Below are 22,702 nucleotides of genomic sequence, written 5' to 3' on the forward strand. Positions count from 1 at the left end.
CTCAGGAAATCAAGTATTTAGGGTAAATCTTTAAGAGTGGAGACATTCTATACATATCCCATATGTCACTATATATCCCTAAAGTGAGACTAACTGGAAATGAATGGGTATGAATTGTAATAATTGTTTATTGGTTTCTATGAATTCTTTATGTGTATTTTCTGTGGGATGAAATAAAGACTGTATATTTAGAAGTGTGCAAGAGTCAGCTCAAACTGACTCATGGGAACACATTGTTAAATTTTCAGCATAAACATTAAGGCTATTTTGTTGTTCTTTCATTTCAGTCATCTTTGACTCTTTGTGACCCCATTTGGGATTTTCTTGTCAAAAAACACTGGAATAGTTTGCCATTTTCTTTTCTGGCTAATTTTATGGATGAGGAAACTGAGGTAAACAAGGTTAAATGACTGATCCAGACTCACATAGTTACTAAAGTTCAGAGGCCACATTTAAACTCAGGTCTTTCTGCCTCCAGGCCTAGTACTCTAGGCAATGAACCAGCTAGCTGCCATAATATAAAGTTAAATGCTATTTCTCTGTACTATATCATATTTATGAGCAGCCTATTAAAAGAACAATAGCTATATACTGTGATTTTCATTGTATTATATCAAGATATTTGTTATTCAGTTGTGTTTGACTCTTCATGCCCCATTTGGGATTTTATTGGCAAAGATAGTATAGCCATTTGCCATTTTCCTTCTCTAGATTATTTTGTAGATATGGAAATTGAGGCAAACAGGGTTAAGTAATTTTCCCAGGGTCATGTAGCTAGTATGTGTCTAAGGCCAGATTTGAACCCAGGAAGATGACTCTTCCTGACTCTACTCCCAGTGCTCTATCCAGTGTATGAGCCAGCTGGGCCTGGAGTCAGAGGACCTGAATTCAAGTCCAGCCTTAGACACTTAATAGTTGTGTAACCCTGAGCAAGTCACTGAACCTTGTTTGACTTAAGTTTCCTCATTTACACCATAGAAATCAGAAAATGCAACATACTAAGATTTCACTTACTGTTTTGTTAATCAAGACTTAAGAGAGCAAGAAAATGTTAATAATTCAGATTAGATTTTAAAGTATATCAGGTATATTTATCAACACATCCTTGTCTAGACTATGTCTAATATGCATTTTTGCTGTGGAAGCCTAGATATTAGCTATATTCTAAGATCTTCAGAACTCTAGATAAGAACAAAATGTGCCTAGAATTATTGAGAGGGGAAGAAGATTGACCCAAAGTTTGGATTTCATTCATGCAAATGCAGATCTTAGGGTGTTGGGCTATAGCTTTAACTTTAAATGTGCAAAGATGTTCTAATAATGTCAAGATTTGGAGGGCAATTTAGAGTTCATGTAAAGGGCATCTCTCCCACCCTTGAGAAAAAAAAAAAAAAGACAAAAAAACTGCTTTATATACTTTCTAAGGTATATTAAATTACCTCCCACAGACTAACACTAGACCTTATTGTGATTGTGTATATTTTGCCCCAGTCAAGACAATTTGTCATCTGAGAAGGATAATGCATATCTGAGCCAACATGTTAGAAGGAACTTAACTAATCATTTAATCATAATCATCTATGTTGTTAAAAAGTAACTACTGTTCACTTATAGGTTAAACTAGATCACTTTTAAGATCCTTTTTATCTTTGAGATTCTGTGATTCTGTAACATTCTCTAAATCCTGTGATCTCTAAAGTTCCTTCTAGTGTTAAATCCTAAAATACTGTGAACCTATGATAGAAATTCTGATGAAGAATATTCAAGATAGAAAGTAAGTTTTGTTTAGGGGAAATTAGAAGCAGGAGTCACAGCTTCAACCTTTGGAGGAAATTTCGGCAGCCAGGGAGTAAGCATCATGGGAACCACTGGGGTTCTGGAAGCTAATCTTTCCTTGTCTCTACCTCCTGACATCCATGACTTTCTTCAATTCCCAGTTAAAATCCCATTTTCTACAGTTAGCTTTTTCCAGTTTCTCTTAAATCCTAGTGTGAATTATTTCTTGTTTGTCCTGTGTATACTTTGTTTGTGTACAGTTATTTGCCCACTATACTGTGAGTTCCTCAAGGTCAAGGAATGTTTTTTGTCTATTTTTGTATCCCTAGCATTCAGTGCAGTGTCTAATACATAGAAGGCACTTGATAAATGTTACTGTTCTCATTTACTCAGAATTATCAAGGGAAAGTAGGATGGAATAAAAAAACTTTCCCTATTTCTTAATTCACTAGGAAAATACCCCATCTGTTTTCCCTAAATAAGATGAAGAGAGTTTCACTAGGACACACCTCTTTTAGGTTCAAAGGAATTCCACTGCTGGCATTAAGCCTTATGAGACAGGGTGTGTGAAGCTGGCAAAGCATGAGGTCGGGTGAGGGTGCACTAAGTACACCTAACTCAGAGGCAGGCCTGGAAAATTAGTCCAAATTGGCCAGACTTCATCAGTTTACAAGTTGAAACGGCTTGGCTTTGCATAACCTTGATCCAGAATGATGATTAATGAGACTGTTCTTGTGATAGAAGTAAACACTCTACAGCAACATGCTGTTTGCTTTGGGAGAAGAATTAACCCTATCCTGGCACCATATCCCTGTTTTCCAATAGCAAAGGTGACTGTGTAAGTGGCACTGGGAGAGAGTTGATTCACTCCACAAAGAACAGTTCTTTCAGACAGAGGATTGAGAGTATGCTTCCTAATTATTAGCTTATAGTTAGTCACCCTGGCAAATTCATGATGTTATCTCATCTTATTACTCTTATTTCACAAAGGAGGAAAATGGAGGTATGGGAAGGACTAGGTATCATTATCATTAATTAGTATTGCTGTATAAGTACACATCAGTTGCCTGGAATTGTACTAGAAACTACAGACACTTTAAAGACTATAGTTTCAGAATTTGAAACTAGAAAAGGCGCTTAATACTCAATACTCCGATAGATTCCCTCCATGTGGGAACTCCCTCTAACAATATAGTGCACAATCTACATATGCCTCTTTAGTCTAAACAATTCTTAAACAGGACTCCTATAATGTTACCACAAGGGATGCACTTAACTTACTAGAGACTTCTGTGAGAAATGAATCATTTGGACTTCTACTCTATTCCAATCAGTATTAATCTGTTTGATATGATTCCAAAGGGATAGTGACTATAAATTCTGTATATTATTAGACCTCAGAGCTGTGAAATGTAGATTGTAAATTCACTGGCTTAATCATAAGAGGCTAAGTAGAAGACCTCCACCCTTTTTTTGTTTTTTGTGGGGAGAGGGTTGTTATAGTATACAACTTCAGTATAGCAGATGTGACTCAATTATATGCAAAGTCCTCCAATTTATTTTTGAATCTCTGAACCCCTCTTTCTTGTCCAAACATAAGGAGGTAACTATCTTATGATCACTTAATCAGCGAAGATGCCCCATGCTTTGCTCAACTGATGGGTCCTCAGCTCTCATCCCCAGAGTTTCTTCTCCTCAAAAGCAAAACTGCATATCGGGTTAAGGAATGTGGGACAATAAACTCTTATTCTGTTGAAAGGACCTTGCTAAAATTCAGGACCTTGCTAAAACCACTATCTTGTCTCTTTACCTGACTGACATCTTGGATCCTTAATTTTTTTTTTTAAAGCCACACTCCTGCCTGTAGAGGGCCACAGACAATGGGGGAACTCTGGGTAAGGTATAAGACCCTTCCACCCAGAGGGAACCTGCTGACAATGTCTGGTTCGGCTCCCCATCTCCCCTTAGGGCTCTTGGCCTTCCTGAGAAGTCAGGGGGTTGAGACAACCTGTGTTCTACTTGAAGCAAGGGATACTTACAGTAAAGAGACATTTACATATCAATAGCAGGGCCTTATAGTTAGTTAGCACTAGCCTGTGGTGATGTAATGCTACTATAGTTAGCACTTGCTCAGTGTGATGTGGTGATGTAATCATACTAAGGTATTTAGTGGCTGAAAGGACTGGAAATAAATGGACTCCATCTTTGACCATCTTCGGGGGTCTCCTGCCTTCATCCTCCTCCACTAAGACCAAGGACTTGGGCTGGTCCTGAGGTCCTCCAGAGAGCTAGTCTGTGAGGTATATTTTGGCACCCCAGCAAGGGGTTCTAGAAAGCACACTACGCCTACTCCCACCTGGTCTCAGTGGTTCTTTATAAAAATCATATCCTGACTTCTTTCCTGACCCCCACCTGAAAAAGACATTTTGATTTCTTATCTTCAACCTTGCTATCCCACATAGGTGGTGGTCCTGCAGACTGAAAAACAAGTATTTAGGTAGAACCAATTTTCAGGAAATTAATAAAAATATCCTGCATTTGTATCCTTCCCTAGGCCATGCCTCCTGTGATTGTTCAGCCCTTCAGCTATATCCAACTCCTTGTGACCCATGGGCTATGACAAGCCAGGCACTTCTATCAGACACTCTCTCTAGGGCTATCCAAGTTTATATTTCCATGACAGTATCTGTCCATCTCATCTTCTGCCACCATTCCCTCTTCCTTTTGCCTTCAAGCTCAGTTTCAATAATGCTACATGTTCTATAGAGAGACAATAGCTGCCACCTCCAAGGATATTTCCTCTTTGCCTTTCCTATCACCTACTGTTTCTGCAGCTGAAAAACAGAGCAGTTCTTGGCTTTCTTCTCCCTCTTGTACTAAAAAGTGCCTTCCCTTTTTATGTCTCTTCTGCTACTCCTACTCCTAGTTTAAACAACCGTCTCATCACCTGGGCTAGAGAGATTTGAGACTCCAGCCCCACCAGCACAACTTCTGTATCCCTAATGACAATGACTTACTGCCATTATAATCCTTTCTTAAATAGCCCAAATAATTATGTTCATGTCAGCATACCTCCTGGCAGATATTAGATCCTTAATAAATGCTTATCAACTGTTTCCCTCCATCTTTGAGACATCAGATTTTCTCCAGCTACTAGCCATAAGAATGGTTGGGAGAAATGATGTGATAGTCATAATTAAATTTAGCAATTAAAATAAGAGAAATCTAAATCCAATGCCTACTTTGCCACAGTGTTAATTATTTTAATCTCTTAAAACATCTTTAAGTATTTGTTTATTATTCTTCCATCTAAGGACTGTCTTGGGTCTTTGCTTATGGAACCTCATCTTAATTACTTGTAATTTAGACAATGGGTATTAACTACCATTTTAGTATCTATTTAATTTCTCACTTTGTTACTTCACTGACTACTAAATATCCCTTGTAGTTCTTTCCTGCTGTGCAGACCCGTAGGTCCCCTGCAATTCTTTTTCTTTTCTCTCCTTTCGTATTGGCTTATGACCACTTAATGGAAATGCTTTAGTTTATCATGTTCAAATCAAATCAGGAAGTTTTTTAGATCACAAGAGAAGAACAATAGGGAATGCTTATTCATGTTTTTATATAAATGAATATATTTATGCCAGAAAATTCCAGCCAGGTATTTTTGTGATAAATCAATTTGCATGTTTAATGAAAGATCACAACCTTGGGTGAATTGCAAAATACAAAGGGGTAAGAATTTCAAACCTTGGCTGGTGAATACAAATGCCCCTGAAAATTGCTCCTGAAGATGTCTGTTACTAAAATCTAAAGATGTTTTAATCTGTCAATCTCCTAATATGCCAATCTAGAATTTCTGTCTAAAAAGGTAGTGAAATTACTTCACCTTGTACACTCCCTGAGTTATCTGTCTCCCATTCCAATAAATTATCTCCATGGTTCCTAAACCATGCATTGTGGTGAGAAGGGAAATTTATAATGCTCCAACATCTGTCTGAGACACCAACATCTGTCATAGCTATCTGACACCACACTAAAACCACTAGTTCAAGGTAGCTCAGTGTCAGCATTAAATCAAGCTATATTCTTTTCCATGAATGTTTGAGATGTTTCTTGTTTACTTATACATTTGGATACTCCTGTAACTTCTTGAATTTTCTTGTTTGTGATGTCATAACAGTAGGTAGTTGCTGTGATAAAAAGCAAGTACTTCTCAAAACTGAATGTGAAACAATAAATGAGGGTGGGGTTGTCCAATCTGATTTCAGAGTTTGACAAGCTGTAATAATTGTGGTTATTTAAGAATGAAATTAAAAATGTAATTGTTCTTTCAATTAATTTGCATTTTTTTCAAATGGCTACTATAATCTTAGGACAGAAATAATTTTTAAGTTGCTTGGACCTAGCTACTTAATAAACAAAAGTGTTAGAGGTTTTATTTTGTTTTTTAGCCTGGTGGTGCTGTGGAAAAAATAATTATACTGAGATACTAAGGGCTCCATGACCTAAAAAAGTTTGAAAATCTTCTATTTATTTGATTATCCACACAATAAATAGCATGAAAGTATGATGGTGATAAGCTCTATACATGTATTTGAAACTAAGGGAAGAAATGTAATATTCAAATTATATCTATGCTCTTATCAGGTTTCAAGTACTATAGTTAGAGTAAGGCCATGTGTAAAAGGCCTATTTAGTTATGATTTTCATACTTTTGGTGTGTGTGAGAGGTACTTATGGGATTTTAGAATTGTATATTTGAAGCATCAGGAAGTTGCTGTGTCATGTCCTGGTAAATTGGTATTTGTCTGGATTAAACTGTATATTTTTATCTAACATCCCTTCTTTCTTGCAATATTTTTTAAATAACAAAATAAGTCATAAAAAAGATGTTCCTCCAATCCTTAAAAAATAAAGCTCCAGAAAACTACAAACATAATAGCTTTGTTATCACTTTGCTGTTTTGTGTCTATGTGTGCTTTTTTTAGAGGAATAAGTATAAATGGTGGTATTTCTATAGGATACACACAACATGCAAAAGAACAAAAATTATAAAAAGACAGGACCATTTGCCACATGAAAAGACAAACTTAAAGAATTCTGTAAATCTAATATTTCTTAGAGCTATCACTTTCTTTTTAATCCAAGTAGTTTGAAGGCAGCTGGTAATGATTTCTAATAAAATGTCCCATATACATAAAAGGGAGGTGATGTCTTTTGTATTCTTTCTTTATATCCAGGAAGTAGCTAGATTCCTGAGAAGGAAGGGGGGAAGAGCATCATTTCTAACCACCACTCTCCTTATTTTCCAACTATCAGCTGAAGAATGTCATATTATGTAGTAACAGCCATCATAAATGGTAACTAAAAGGAGGTTTTGTCTATGGCTATACAACTGGAAGATTTTTCTTGGAGGGGAGGGCAGAAATATCAATTAAGCAGAAAAAAAAGTCAAACCATTTGTTGGAAATGATATAGTCAAAGAAACTATTTGAATATTCAGTTTAACATAGCAACTTCTCTCCTTCCTATTTCAGGGGGAAGTACCTGGAGGGGTTCACATTATGTAAATATAGCCTTAGCATGAGGATAATTTCCCTGTGAGTACAGGAAGAATTCACTATGGAGAGCCCGGAAAATGATCTAAAAGGGACAGCTATCCTTATCCTATATGCCTCCAGTCACAACCCAGATATACTAGCCTTCATCATAATAGATTTAAAGCTAAGAAGATCCACAGGGACCTTGCAGTTCAACTTCCTCATTAAACAGATAATAAGCAAACTGAGGCATAGGAGGAACAAAGTCAAATAAAACATTACCAGAGGCAAAATTTGGATCCAGGTGATGAACTTGATCCTGTCTCCAGTACCAACATTCTTTCCATTATATGATATTGCCTTCTCTGATAGTGAATGACTTGGGTCATTCTTGGTTACCATAACTGAAAATTAGGGATTGAGGTTAAACATTGGTCTTTAAATTCCTCTCCTCTTTTCTTCCTCCCATGATAAAAACAGAGGAAAATGAAAACAGCCCGCTTTCTCCCCCATGTGGTAGTTAAAAGAAGGGAGATGTATGCACTTTTTTTGGTTTTGTTTTTAATGTTAATATTAATGTTTTAAAAGTCTTATTCATTTGTTGGGACCACTTATAGAATCCCATAAAATGTAGCTCAAATGGAATAGCCTTCTTTCCTCAAAAGGTGACATCAATCCATCAAATATAGTCCATATTTCAATTTTGTTCTGAGTCATTCTTTTTAAAAGCTACTTTAGTGAGATATTTTCTCTGGCATTAATTTAATCTCCTGACAATAAGTACTTGAGCTCAGTAATTATATACCTTGTTTGAGACATCCTTGTCCTTTGAGTCTCCTGAAATTCTCACAGAAAAGAGAGGTAAAGATATGATTGCTATTGGATCTAATTGTATTTTATTCTCATGGTTCCTGTTATTCATACCTGGATCATTTCCAAGAGCAAGGACAGATGGAGATTTGGGTAACAGAATATGAAAACAGGATAAGGCTGGATGGCAATGGAGTGAGAAAAGAAAATTAGGAGATGGATTAAACCTATCATAAAACAATAAAAGCAAGGGGCGGGGCAAATGAAAGAAATGGTGTGGCTTTCACCCTAAATTGGACATATGACACTATGAGTTTATTTCTCCCAGGGCTTCAAGATAGAATGAATCCATTCCTTACAAGGACTTTTATCTAGACTCATCTATAACCCTAGGGTGAAACTCCTTCTTAGTTGAGTGTGATTTAATGCAGTTCCTGAAATTGCTATAACTATAACTGCCATTGTTCCCCTCTATAATCAAAAGGCCAGAGAGTTGGCCATCATAATAAGAGAATCAAGTGGACCACAGAACAGGGGAAAAGGAAATCATTCTAGAAAAGCAAATTAAATCTGGCGTCTTGAGAATATATGAATTGAGCACAAACTTATAGCCCCAGGTTGCATTAGGAATGACCAACCATCTCAGAAAGCAAATAAAAATATATAATAGGGACAGAAACAGCAACAAATAGCTAAAATATGAATACAAGATAAGGTTGGATGGCAGTGAAGTGAGAAAGGGAAAGTAGAAAAGGTATTAAACCTATCATAAAACACTAAAAGCAAGGGGAGGGACAAGTGCAAGAAATTATTTTGATATTCCCATATGGCTGTGATTCTTTTTTTTTAACCTATTTGTATCTTAATAAATGAGGAGAAGAAAGAAAATTTTAATACTGAAAATAATCTCAAAAGTTATTTTTTTACAGTTTTACAAAGTGTCAACTATAGTTACATATGCTGAGTTATCCCCATTTTAGAGTTGAAGAAATGGGTTCATAATGATTGGGAAGAAAGAGAGCAACTCTTCTTAAACTCTGGGTTATAACCCCATATGGGGTCACATAAGTGAATGTGAGGAGTCAGAAAAGGTTTCTGAATGCAATAACCAAAAATTAATTCAAAATCAAATACATAATGAATCTTTGGCAACACTTGCCCATTTTGCATCTCATGACTTCACTAATGCCTTGTTTCTGAACATAGAACATACACACTTTGCACTGCACTGTCACTAATCTGCTAGAAACATCCTAGCTCAGATTCAAGATGGAGTCAGGTAAAAATTTCTCAAATTAAAAGAGGTCATGAGTGGATAAAGTATAAGAAGCCCTAGCAAAGAGCAAAGGCCCTGGAGTCAGAAAAAAACTGAGTTCAATATGGTCTCAGATACTTAGTAGCTATGTGGCCTTCTGGAGAAGGAAATGATAAATCACTCCATTATCTTTGCCAAGAAAATTCCAAAAGGAATCATGAAGAATCCAACATGGCTGAAAAAGACAAAATAGCAATTGCTCAGCATGTGCCACTCTCTTTCCCCCTATTGAAAAGATATTCTATGGTTGTCTTTCTAAAAACATGATGAGAAGCTCTTTGAGATCATTTTCTTTTCTCCCATTCTAGCAGTCTTATTATTAGGGCTTAGAACTTCAGATACCTATAATGATTCAATTCCCTAAACAAATATCATTATGTGGGAAGAGACAACCAACCATAGAAGGAGTTGGAGGCTAGGTGAAATGCATGATCTCACTCTGAAATTAGGTCCCTTATTTCATTGTTTGAGGAGACAAAAGTAAATCCATGATAAGACTTTATAAACGAATACCTGTTTGAACAAACACTGGATTCCTTAGTAATTGAACTAATGCTAAGTTTACCTTTCACAAATTTCCCCTTTGTACTGAAGATCAAGTACCAACAAATACCTGAAGAATAGACTCTCCTTTAACTCAAAATATGTTATTATAAAAACTTGTGTGAAACAAACAAACAAACAAAAAAATAACACCCTCCAAAAGTTACTTATCAGTCCTTTATCTTCTCCATTCCACAGTGGGAAAAGTCAATACTTTTATGTCATCAAATCACAGTAGCCTAGCATCAAAAGCTTCATGAGGGTCATATGGTTGCCACCTCCTAAATCACTTTGACCCTGATATCCTGACTGGGGCAGAAGTTATTTCCACAAAATCAACTTCTTAGTCCTCATTTATATCGATTACTGGAGGAGGAAGTGATCACCCTGTACCACCACTATTTAATCCAATTTTCTTTCCCTGAATCTTAAATTGCAAAGGTTGGATTATTGTTTCATACATGGTTTTGCTTTCCCTCTTATAGAGGCAGACAGAAAGAACACTTTTTTTCTTCGAATAAAAACAAACAATGATTTAAGCAAACACAAGAAATATTTTATTAGATTTAGATATATCTTAACTATTCTGATGGGAACTTTAAAAGAAAAATTTGACTCTGAAGCTAAGCAAAAAGGGAAGTATTTGCTGCAAATGTCAAAACCATTTTCTCTTAGGGAAGTAAAAAGACTAAAATTCTGTATCTGTTTCCATATGGTTCTTACCCTCTCGTGCTAACATTCCTATAATATATTTCATTGTTATTTTATATACTTATCATTATATACATAGTTATATATAGTTATTATAATTCATGTTTTAAATATCTAAACACAATACCTGAGGTAATTTTTTTCAAAATAGTTTCTTTGCAAAAACACATTAACAATGGGTCTTTTATCCTAGGTATGAAAGAATTAATGAAAATATGTCAAAAGGTCCTGTTCAGGGGTGGGCTGGAGCCAGTTCTTACTGGCTCACAAGAGGCAACTGTTAAATTTTCAGAGTGAATATTTATACTTCTGAAATTGGTAAATGCTACAAATAAGTGCTTGATTTATTGTTTTTTTTTTGATTGTCTAGACTGATGAAAGTGAAGGATAAAATGTTAATAATACAGATTAAACCTAAAAGTGTGATGTAATTACTTTTTTGTGAGAGCTAGTTCTTTTAAAATATATCTTCATGTATTTCATGAAATATTTCTCAATTACATGTCAAAATTTTTTCAACAAATTAAAAAATTTTAAATTCCAAATTTTCCTTCTTTCCCATTCATTCCCTCGCCATTTGAAAAGGCAAACAATTTCCATACTAATTATACATGTGAAGGCATATAGAAGTGTATGTTCTAAGTGCTGTGAAACTTAGTTTTGTTGAACTGAGTTTTTTTTTTTATTTTTTCTGTCTTTTTGTTACTACAGGTTTACTAGGTAGTGGGGATATTCTGAAATAAACATGAAATTTTAAAAACAAAAGTAACTTATAAAATTAAAAAGTAAACATACATACATTAGTAGCTGAATTTTGTTCCTTGAAAATATGTGCCTATTGTTCACTGATTACTAGTATGAAAATAACCATGGCATGCTATTAGCACAAAAAGAAGAGAAAAACATGACAAAAAAGAGAATCAAAAAAAATATGAAAATTTCACAAGATAGAATGGTGAAGCCTATAGAGAGATCGTCATAGTCAATACTTGTGTTAGATATTGACTACAAAGATGCCTGTGTAAAGTTAAAAGATTATTACTCTATGTTCTCATCTCAGTTTATTTTCATTTTCAGATAAACATACCTTCAGTTTGAATTCTTTGGAGAGTGTAGAATCCCATGACTCATAGCCATAGAACATCAATGGAAGAATATTTGTATTTTTTTTAATGAGCCTTTATTTCAATGAGAAGTTTGCAAATTTCCAAAGATAATCCAGCCTGCTTTATTTCTTCTTATCTCCAATCCCAAGTAATAATTTTTTTATGGTATCCATCCAACACATATAAAGTTATGAACAAACTTTATAAATTATCTAGTCAATTAAATTTCAGTCTTCATAGAAGACACTCTTGACTTGTGTGTTCTTAAACAACTTGAAGGCAGAGACTTTCCTTTTTGCCTTTTTATCCTGAGCATCTAGCATAGTTCCTGATATGTATTAGATATTTAATAAATATTTTTGACGGAGTAATAATTTATTAGAATGCTAGGCTAAACTCTTTTACATGATTTTGAATACCATTTAGTTCTGCAATGCTAGATAACATACAGTAATGCATTACAAAAATAGCATGGTCTTGCCCTAACTTGCAAAATCAAGAATTAAATAAGGGATAGTCCAAGAGCTTCATTCATAATGTCCAAATTAAGGAAAGTCAGCAATTTATCAAAGAATTTGTTCACAATTTATTGTGAAGCTATGAATGAGAATATAAACAGGCATGGATAGGTTGTGATAATAGAATATGAAATATCCACACCAAAGAATATTGGTGTAAGAATGAATATAACCTGAAGTCTTTTGTTTAAAAGTTTTGCGAAAACGGACTAGTTTTCTTTACATCCCTACTTCTAGTTGGGAGACCTTTATGTGCTTGAGTTTTGAAGTGGGGATTTTCTCAGCCTATCTCCCGTAAAGATAAATTGTGTAGATTGGGTTAAGAATGATGAAAAACATGCTTGAAATCAAATGCAACACTGACTTTTCCATGATCATTGAATTTCTTTGGCAAACATCTGTTCCTTTTATGAAGGATATTTCTGTTTCCCTTGACAGTCCTTCAGACCATTTGTCTTCAGAAATTATTCTAGTAACTTAGATATATTCTATAAGCATCTCTTATCTATTTTTCTCAATATCTGAGTTACTCTTTAAAAAGATGGGGACAATTCAATTTTTGCAACTCAATTTTAATTTTAGTTCATCCTTTTCTCATTGTTAACATTGTGAATTGTTTCAAAATAAAAACTGTTTATATTTATATTGCTTCTTTTGTCCATAGATTCAAATACCTTTGGAAACATCTGTGGATCCTCACAATATTTATCTTACAAAAATGCTATATCCAATTTTAAAATGTATTAAGCCATAGATATTGCAACAAGACTGCATAGTAAGTCAGAATTTCAAATAGAAACTATAAAAACCATAATAACCTCTATTCTGACCAAGAAACATCAGCTTTATTTCAAATAAAGTAATTGTCTAGGACTTTGATGGAAAGATTGGGGAAAGTGTCACTAAACCAAAGTCATACAAGATCAAACTATTAAGTATAATGAAAAGCATTTTTTTACTTCCATTTAATAAAATTTCTTATATAAGTTTGAGAAGGATATAATTTCACTTGGAGTATTATGACCTCCATGGCCTCTTTCTTTCATGATCAAATAGGAAAATCATCTTCAGGAATGGATGGATGCATTGTCAATAGATAATTTATCATGAGGTCACAGATTTATAGAAGAAAGGTGTCTCAGAATCATTTGAGTTTTCTTCATTTTATACATGATAAAAGAGTTACAGAAAAGTTAAATAGTTGTCCAGAGTATGTAGTTGAAGCAAGACTTGAATGTGGGTGTTCCTGATTTAAGTCCAATGTTTTATTCATTCATCCACACAATTTCTGTAACATATTATTTAAAAAAACTTTATAAAATCTCACATTGCTTGGTGTTGTTGCTTTTCTGACACAACTGGAGTTTTATTAGTTTTATCACTTCCTGCCATATGATATGTATCAATAAAAATAAAATTCTCTACATTTCCCCAAATCATAGAACATTTTGGATGTTTTCAAATTACACAGTAAGTTAATTTTGTCTATCTGGAATTTTGTTTCTTGTTTAGAGAGTTATTTTTAAAGAAGACACTCAATAGATAATAATTTTCTTTTATACCTAGGAAAATCAGAATAATGTGCACAGAAACATATTTCTGAGACACTCTTGTCAATGGCAAAATATTTAACACAGTAGGAAAGCACTTGTGATTTTATAGCATGGATAATACATATTTGTGAAACAGTTTAGTAGCAACACAGTACAATGCAGGAAAATGTGAACTCCAAGAGCAATTTTTATAGGAGTTGATGAAACTCCATTTGCAAGATCAGTGTAGATGTGTCATTTAAATTAATTTGAAGTTGACTCTAATTCCATTGCAAAGTAGATGCATTCTAAATCTATAGGACAATTTGGAAAGAGAACAGTGAGCTAGAATAGAAAATAGAAAAAAAAAACAGAAAGTAATCAACTTAGTAAGGGGAAGACTTACTTTACACACCTGCAGTTCATGGAGGAGAAAAGATGGAGAAACTTTCATTCTCCATTTCACGATCATTCATAATCAAGAAGGGAAAGTAGTTTCTCATAGCTTCCTAAACAAATAAAATCCATATCAGCTCATGATCTTAACCACTCTAGATCTTCCTCGTGTGGTTTCTAGTGTCTATTTATGCTCCAGGTTAGGACACCCCCTCAAGACTGTTTCCTCTATTATCATGATTCTGGGTGATGTGGGACATGATATGACTCTTAATATATTCCCATATCGATTAGTTTGTCCCCTAGTCATACTCTTTTGTCTATTTTTTCCAGCTATTTATATCATTAAAACAGAAGAAAGAAGAGAGGAAGTTGAAAAACAGAAGGGAAGAACAGCAACATGGGGATAATATCACATTATCCTATGCACTAAGACAGTTGGGTGATACAGTGGAGAGAGTACTAGGTCTGAAGTCAAGAATCATCTTCCTGAGTTCAACTATGGCCTCAGACACCTGTTAGCTGTGTGACCCTGGGAAGTCACTTAACCCTATTTGCCTCAGTTTCCTCATCTATAAAATGAGCTGGGGAAGGAAATGGCAAACCATTTCAGTATCTTTGCCAAGAAATTCTACCATTTTACATGTGAGTACAATCCCAGTTTAAAAAGGGAGCAAATCAACTTTTTGTAGCAGGCTTAGTCATCAGAAGTTGCTCTGCCAGTATTCTCTCTTTTCTCTCTCTCTCTCTGATTCTGTCTGTCTCTCTGTTTCTCTCTCTGTCTCTCTCCCTCTCTCTCTCTCTCTCTCTCTCTCTCTCTCTCTCTCTCTCTCTCTCTCTCTCTCTCTCTCTCTCTGTCTCTATTTCTCTGTCTGTTTCTCTGTCTCTGTCTCTCTGTCTTTGTCTCTCTGTCTCTGTCTGTCTGTCTGTCTCTCTCTCTTTCTGTCTGTCTCTCTCTCTCCCTCCTTTCCCTCTCCCCCCAAAAAATTAGTGTGCAAAATACATATATTTCTGAGATACTCTTAATAATTGTCAAAATATTTTACATAGTAAGAAAGCACTTATAATTTTATTACATGGATAATACATATTTGTGAAATAGTTTAATAGCAACACAGTACAATGCAGGAAAATGTGTATTCCAAGAGCAATTTTTATAGGAGTTGAAGAAAATCCATTTGCAAGATCAAGGTAAAAGCATTTAAGGAGATAAGCAAGAAAAAGCAGAGGTTAGACATATGGAACCTGGGGGCTAGGGAAAACTAGCAAAAAGATTACTTCTCTATCCTCTTGCATGTGCTCTATCTTCATTTCTCTGGCTATTCTCATAGTTATCACAAATGTCCTGCTGTGGAAGCATTTTTTGTACTCAGCTCCAAGGCCAGTCTCCCAAACTAGCAACTGATATACCAGCTATTGATGTAATGGGACTATGTACCTCCCTGATCTTTGTGGAGAGTGGGCTACCTGGCGTGGGGAAATTTCTAAAAATGATCCCCACCTATCTGAATCTCCCTTAGGAAAGCTAACTGGTTTCCCATGGGAATGACCCACCTCCAATTAATCTGTGAATCACTTTGGTATTGATTTGAAAATTAGCCCTTATTCGCTCCCTAGCCCCAAACCATAGAAGAGTAATTTAAAAATGACTCTGTACCCCAACCTTTGCTAATTTCCTATCAGGATTTGGTCCACTGGGAAATTGTTTCTTAGTGTAAACCCATCTTTGCCAAAAAGCTATCCTTGCTAATTCCTTTCTGGAACTGGCCCTCAGGGAAGTTGTTTCTCAGTGTAATAAACCTTTTTTTTTTTTCCCCTGAAAACCTTGCCTGCAGATTGGGACTGTGAATTCTTTCACAAAAGCCTGAGACACTGGCCTGGGGACTCCACTGCTGTTAGGGTATCTCTCACCCCTCATCTCTCACACCTCAACACTCTGATACTATTTTCTGACAGTCTAAACCACTCCCATAAGAGTGTAGACAGATGGACAGATACTTCTTTTATATCTGCCTTCATACAATGGGAGATGCAAAGGGAATTTTCCATCACAGAGCACCCTTGAATTTCCTTTTTCCCGTTTCAGTTCTATTTTATTATAAGTTCTTGGCAATCATTCATATAACAAACATTTACTGTCATTCTTGTAAAGTAAAGCAGATATGAATATTTAAAAGATACTATCATATACAGACAGTACAAAGGTGTGTACCTTTAAAGGTCTACATGGCCTGGAACAGTGGCAAAAGTTCTGGATTTGGAATCAAGTATCTCTTTTCAAGCCTTTATCCTGACACACAGTATTCAGGTGATTTTAGGCAAGTCACTCCAGTTCTCTGGGTCTATGATTTCCCAAAAGATAGGATTGGATATAATGAGTTTTGAGATCTATGATCTATGATTTCATTATAATAGTTAACTATTGACTTTAATTACATATGCATTGAATTTGAATTGAATTGAAAAATATTCCATATGGGTATAGAAGGCAATATGGAGAAACATTTTGTTTCAAGCTACACAACATTCATCAATTTACATGAGACTCAAAGCATACTGGATACTTATTTCACAAGTGAGTGCAAATAGTAGAGCTGTTTACAGTAAACCAAATACATAGGTTGTATGAAGGTAGAAACTATATATATATATATATATATATATATATATATATAGTTTCAAACTCTAAAATTGGGGAAAATGTCTTACCGACTAAAACAGGGACCAAACTCTACAGAAAATGACAGACAAGCCATCTGGAGCCTGCTTCTATAACTAGGATTTGTAAGATGAACTTGCTTATTGGAGCTGAAAGACTCTTTTGGCTACCCTCAGACACAAAGCCTCTGCACCAGCACCATATCACATGAATATAGAGTCCCCAGCAGGAAATGAAAAGTCATTAGGGCTATAGCTGAGGGCAAGATGGAAGCAGGTCTAGTGATACAAATGGTGGGATACTTTCCCTGCTATTAGAGCTACCACTAGGTTCTCACTAGCAATTTTTCATAAGTCTATGATAGTCACAAAGAAAATGGTCTGAACCAAAGATTCCATAGACCACTTCTTGCTCAAGAGGTTTTTTTCTTTTTAAGTAGATAAGGCAGGGATGTAACAAAAGGCAAGGAAACTTCTCTTCTAAAATGATGTAATGCTGCTGACTACAGAGAGGGAGTTGATTCAACGGTCATCTTAGTGGCAAAAGCTTTTTTTTTTCTCAACAAAGTAAAAGGTACCAGAATTTTTTTCTGTCTGTCAGTTTTTCCTTTTCTCAGGTAGCCATCCTCAACAAATGCCTGAGTTCAAAAAAGGTTCTAATACTCTATAGAAATATATTCTATGAGGATAGGATCAGAAGACCTAAGAAAAGCAAAAATAGTATGCAACTTGAATATCAAGTGAGACATTTTTACTCTTGGCTGTGGGATGGAGTCAATCACAAAGAGCTTCTCTCTAATATTAATATAGTATAGGTTGCTATCATCTAAAAGCCTTTATTTGGGAATAACTGAATATAATTGATTTTCAGGGTCTTTAATTCACCTGAAAGTATTCAAGATTTCTGATAAACATTTGACAATACATCTTATGGATTATTAAGCATTTAAAAATGGAAATGTGATTTGCTCCTAAGGACCAAGTTAACAAAATAATAGTTTTCTTCCTTATTACCAGATCACTTTCTAACCCCACAGAAACAAAAAATATAAGACCAAGAAAGACACAATATCATTATTGGTCCATAATCTGGTCACTCCCTCATTTCCCCTTAGATCTGCCCATTCCCCTATTCTATATTACCTTGGACCCTAGTCATTCTGAGAGAAAATCCTTTCATCCATCTTAAATCCCTGCTTAGAGGACTCAACTTCCTGTTATCTCATATCTGAATACACAAGCCCTCTCAATTAAAAAAAACAAACAAAAAAACTTTTATCTCCTGGAAATTTCATCTGGTACGTGTGTGTGTGTGTGTGTGTGTGTGTGTGTATACCTGCACATACATACATACATACATATGTGTATATATAGGCAACCTGTCACATGTATGTGTGTATCCATATATATGTTTATATGGTACATGTGATGTCAAAGTAAACATTGCATAGTTATACACAAAGTACATATGTAGATATGCAGATTATATTATATATTAGTAGCATACAACAGAACATATATCTATCTATATCTATGTTTATATATAAATAGTATTTCTATTGAAGATAGAGACAACATAACATAACATGTTAGATTGTAAATAGTGTGCCTAACATAACACCATAGTCTTTCCCCAAAGGTAACACATAATTGTGTTCTAAGAGTCACACCATGGCTACATCAGTGCACCTAGAAATCTACTGTGAGGCTCTTTGGCTACTCTGTCCTGGCTGCAAGCTGGTGATTTAGCAGATTTGCTATGAGACACCCAAAAGCAAATACAAAAAGCAAATTGTAATCTACTGAGACCTGGAAGAAATGCAGGACCTGGCCATGATTACTCAGCAGAAATCAGTCAGCAGAACTGCTCCAGGGCAAACAAAAGCAGCTGTCACCCATATGCCTTAAGAGCAGCCCTCAACCCTTTAAAAAAAGGACTCTGATAATAAACAGCTTTTTATGGAGACAGAACAGACTTCAAACCTTGAGGTTCCTAAAGGCAAATAAGTTACAGATGAAGCCCCAAAGAGTGATATGAGCTGTTTCCCATTTCACAATGTTCACTTGGAAGAATTCAAAAAGAATCTTAAAAGAGAGTTAGAAGAAAAATGAGGAAAGGAAATGAGATCTTTGCAAGAGAGTATGAAAAAGGAAAAACAGAAATTATCTGAAGAAAACTCCTTACAAAATAGAGTTAGTGAAATGGAAAAAGCATATAATTCTTTACAAAATAGATATGAAAAAGAAACCAATTCATTGAAAAACAGAATTTATGAAATGGAAAAAAATTTCAATGAACAAAACAACTCAGTTAAAAATTCAATTGGTCAAATGCAAAGGGAGCTAAAAAAGGTAACTGAAAAAAATAATACACTCAAAATTAGAATTGAACAAATGGAAGTGAATGACTCAATGAAACTCAGTCAAACAAAATCAAAAGAAAAAATAGAAGAAAATGTGAAATACCTCACTGGAAAAACAACTGACCTGTAAAATAGATCTAGGAGAGATAAACTAAGGATTATTGGACTTCCTGAAAACCATGATGAAAAAAAAAAAGTCTAGACATTATCTTTTAGGAAATCATCAAGGAAAACTGCCCTGATATCCTAGAACCGGAAGGTAAAGTAGCCATTGAAAGAATTCAATAATCACCTCCTGAAAGAGGCCACAAAATTAAAATCTCCAAGGAATATCATAGCTAAATTTCAGAATTATCAGATCAAGGAAAAAATATTGCCAGCAGCCAGAAAGAAACAATTCAAATATTAAGGAGCCACAATCAGGATTACTCAGGACTTAGCAGCTTCCATCTTAAAGGATCAAAAGGCCTGGAATCTGATATTCCAAAAGGCAAAGGAATCTGGATTGCAGCCAAGAATTAACTATCCAGCTAAATTGAGCATTATCTTTCAGGGAAGAAGATGGACATTTAATAATACAGGTGAATTTCATTTATTTCTGATGAAAAGACTGGAGCTGAACAAAAAAAAATTATTTCTAAATGTAGAATTCAAGAGAATCATAAAAAGATAAAAAGAAAAGAACTGTGAGAACTATATTTCTGTTATGGGTATAGTTGGAAAATCTGACTCTCATTACAATATTGTATGTTCCCCCATGTATTTTACTATCTTCCCTCTAAATATGCTTCAAACATGTATTTCAAGTACAGGAAACTGTAAAGGCCTCTGTTACTGTGTTGAAAAAAATTTTATAAGGCCTCAATTCCTGGAATATAAAATTTAATTTGATAAAATATATCAAAGAACCCACTTCTAGAATCAAAACTACCAATATCTAATGTATAGATTCAATACTAATTAAAAACTGATATCAACACAACCTCTTTCTAAAGTAGCCATATATAATCACCTCTATTGCCCTTGTTCCCATTGTTCACCCAGATGCCACCTCCTAAATCCTCTCAATTAGTAGTTCTCCCTCTTTCCTCAAATTGTCTTGTATTTGGTTATCTATTTACATTGTATCCTTGAGTAGAATATAAGTTCCCATTTTTCTTTCTTTGAATCTTCAGCTCTTGATGTGGAATTTATATACAAGAGGAACTTAATACAGTCATAGCAAAAGACTATTGGTATATAAATGTCAAACTAGTTAATCTTGTATTATATTCAACATGCAAGCCCAAAGGAAAAATGAATGGGAAAAGACCCCCATTGGTTCCAAGAAGTATTGTGCTTGGTTAGTTAATTTTTATACTTTTCTCTGTGTCCATTCTTTTTAGCCAGAGGGACCATAGCCATATATAGAGCTGGTGGATGTCCAGAAGAAGCAGTCAGCAGATAATGTAGTATGCCAAATTTCTTAATATAAATGCCAATGTCTCCACAGTATAATCCTGGCTTTTTTCAGAGCCCAGAGATAGAGTACTTCAAAAAGCTCTGAGTAATAATGACATTAGTCCTAGATTCAGCCCAAAGTAGCATATCTGGTCTTCAGTAACTGAATTCAATCAGTCTATGGAAATGGAGTTTCTAGCAATATGTACCATTGGGTGACATAATTACCACTTAATTTATCTGGTTTGCTAATTGTTTCATGCTTGAATTTTGTCTCCTTGCCTCCCAAAAAAGAATGTAAGTTACTCAAAGACGGACATCAAATTTTCTACATTCTTTGTCTTAACCTCAAGTTACTTTTATGCAGTTGTTTCAATCATGTTGAAAATCTATGTTCTTGGCAAAAATACTGGAATGGTTTCTTTTTTCCTCTTTCTGGTTATTTTACCTGTGAGGAAACTAAGGCAAATTGGGATAAATGATTTAAACAGGACCACATAGCTAATTAGTGTCTGAGTTCAAATTTGAACTCAAGAGGATGAGTCTTTCTGACTCCAGGCTTGGCGCTCTGTGAACTATGGTACCATCTGGTTCCCATCCTAGAGCTCTTCAGACAGTGCTATGTACATAGTAATTGCCCAAAACATATATATATATATTTGTTTGTTTGAACTATGCAATCAAAACCTAGACCATGCAACCAAAGGTTAACAACTTTGTACAGCACATACACACACACACACACACACACACACACACACACACACACATATTCCAGTATCTTAGTCAAAGACCTCGCTGAGCTGGCCAAATACAGCTAGAACTGTCAATAGACTTGCCTTTGATAGGTAGAGTTTGGATTAGAAATTACAAGAAGACTTATTCACTCTCTTTAGGTACTCAAAAATGGTTCAGGGTAGATATGCAATTAGTTATCCTTGGTGAATAAAAATCCTAAGTGGAAACTAAGATCACACATTCAGAGCTGAACAGAGAAAATGGAGGTCCAGAAAGGCTATGATGGGCCCCAGGACATACAAGTTGTAAATGGCAGAAGCAGGATTCAAACTCTTCTACCTCTGGCACCAAATCAAGCACCCTTTCTTTCTGCACTGACATGATGTTCATAGAATCAGAACAGCATCAAAGCTAGGACAGGAAAGACTCTTGGAGATCAGAGTCAAAACATCATTATCTAACTCACAGAGCTTCTCAATTCTTTATATCAATTTTTTCAGCACACTTTAAAAATCAGTGGATAAATCTTGCATTGAAAACGATTAAGTATCTAACTTATATTTTTTAACCTCTCCAGATTATGAGTCTACTCTCCAGGCTCTCAGGAAATGCGTTCTATAACATCACACATACTTCTTGAAGGAGTTATGATCTTACATCATATTTAAATGTCATGGAATTCCACAAGACAAATATATCCTCGTGTAATTTAATAGGCAATCAGCAAGCCATTTTTCCCCCTGATTAACATACAGAAAGCTGGCTATCACAGCAGGCAACTGATGAGGCTGATTTATCAATGTCCTGATAATTCTCTGCCTGATTGCTTCAAGTCAGCGAAGCTGCATAATCACGAAAAAGTCAGGGAGGATTTGATCAGGACCAGAATAGACCATCAATTGTGCTCAAGTGATTTGGGTGTCTGCAGCTTGCCAACTCTAATGTACAGAATGATGTTTAGATGTGATGTTGGGTGAGTTCTCCAGGACGAAATCAATATTAAGACTTTAAAACAGGAGGAAAAAGCCACAGTAAATTTACATGAAACATAATCCCAGGAATGTTCAATGTAGTAGTATAAATATTGATAGCAGCAGTTACCAGTCTGTTAGCTGGGAGTTTAGCCAAACCAATTTTAAAATATCAGTGGGTCCTAATGGACTAATTAGCCTTTATAACTTAGGTTTCATGGGCTTCCTCATACTTTCCCCAACAGCCTAGGCTATACATTAACCAAATGTCAACAAAAATAA

The 22,702-nt window shown here is 35.1% G+C and overlaps 1 long non-coding RNA gene across 1 annotated transcript in view; it reads right to left on the reverse strand.

Moving 5' to 3' along the window:
* Positions 1 to 16,596, reverse strand: part of LOC116422469 — a 46,125-nt gene extending 29,529 nt beyond the window's left edge. The window contains exons 1-2 of the long non-coding RNA XR_004233128.1: positions 16,463 to 16,596; positions 14,261 to 14,363 (exon numbers count right to left, since the gene is read on the reverse strand). This is a non-coding gene — a long non-coding RNA (uncharacterized LOC116422469). The remainder of the gene's footprint in view (positions 1 to 14,260; positions 14,364 to 16,462) is intronic.
* Positions 16,597 to 22,702: the final 6,106 nt, after the last annotated feature.

Source organism: Sarcophilus harrisii, chromosome 3 (genome assembly GCF_902635505.1).
Source record: "Sarcophilus harrisii chromosome 3, mSarHar1.11, whole genome shotgun sequence".
In the NCBI taxonomy this organism is placed as follows: Eukaryota; Metazoa; Chordata; class Mammalia; order Dasyuromorphia; family Dasyuridae; genus Sarcophilus; species Sarcophilus harrisii.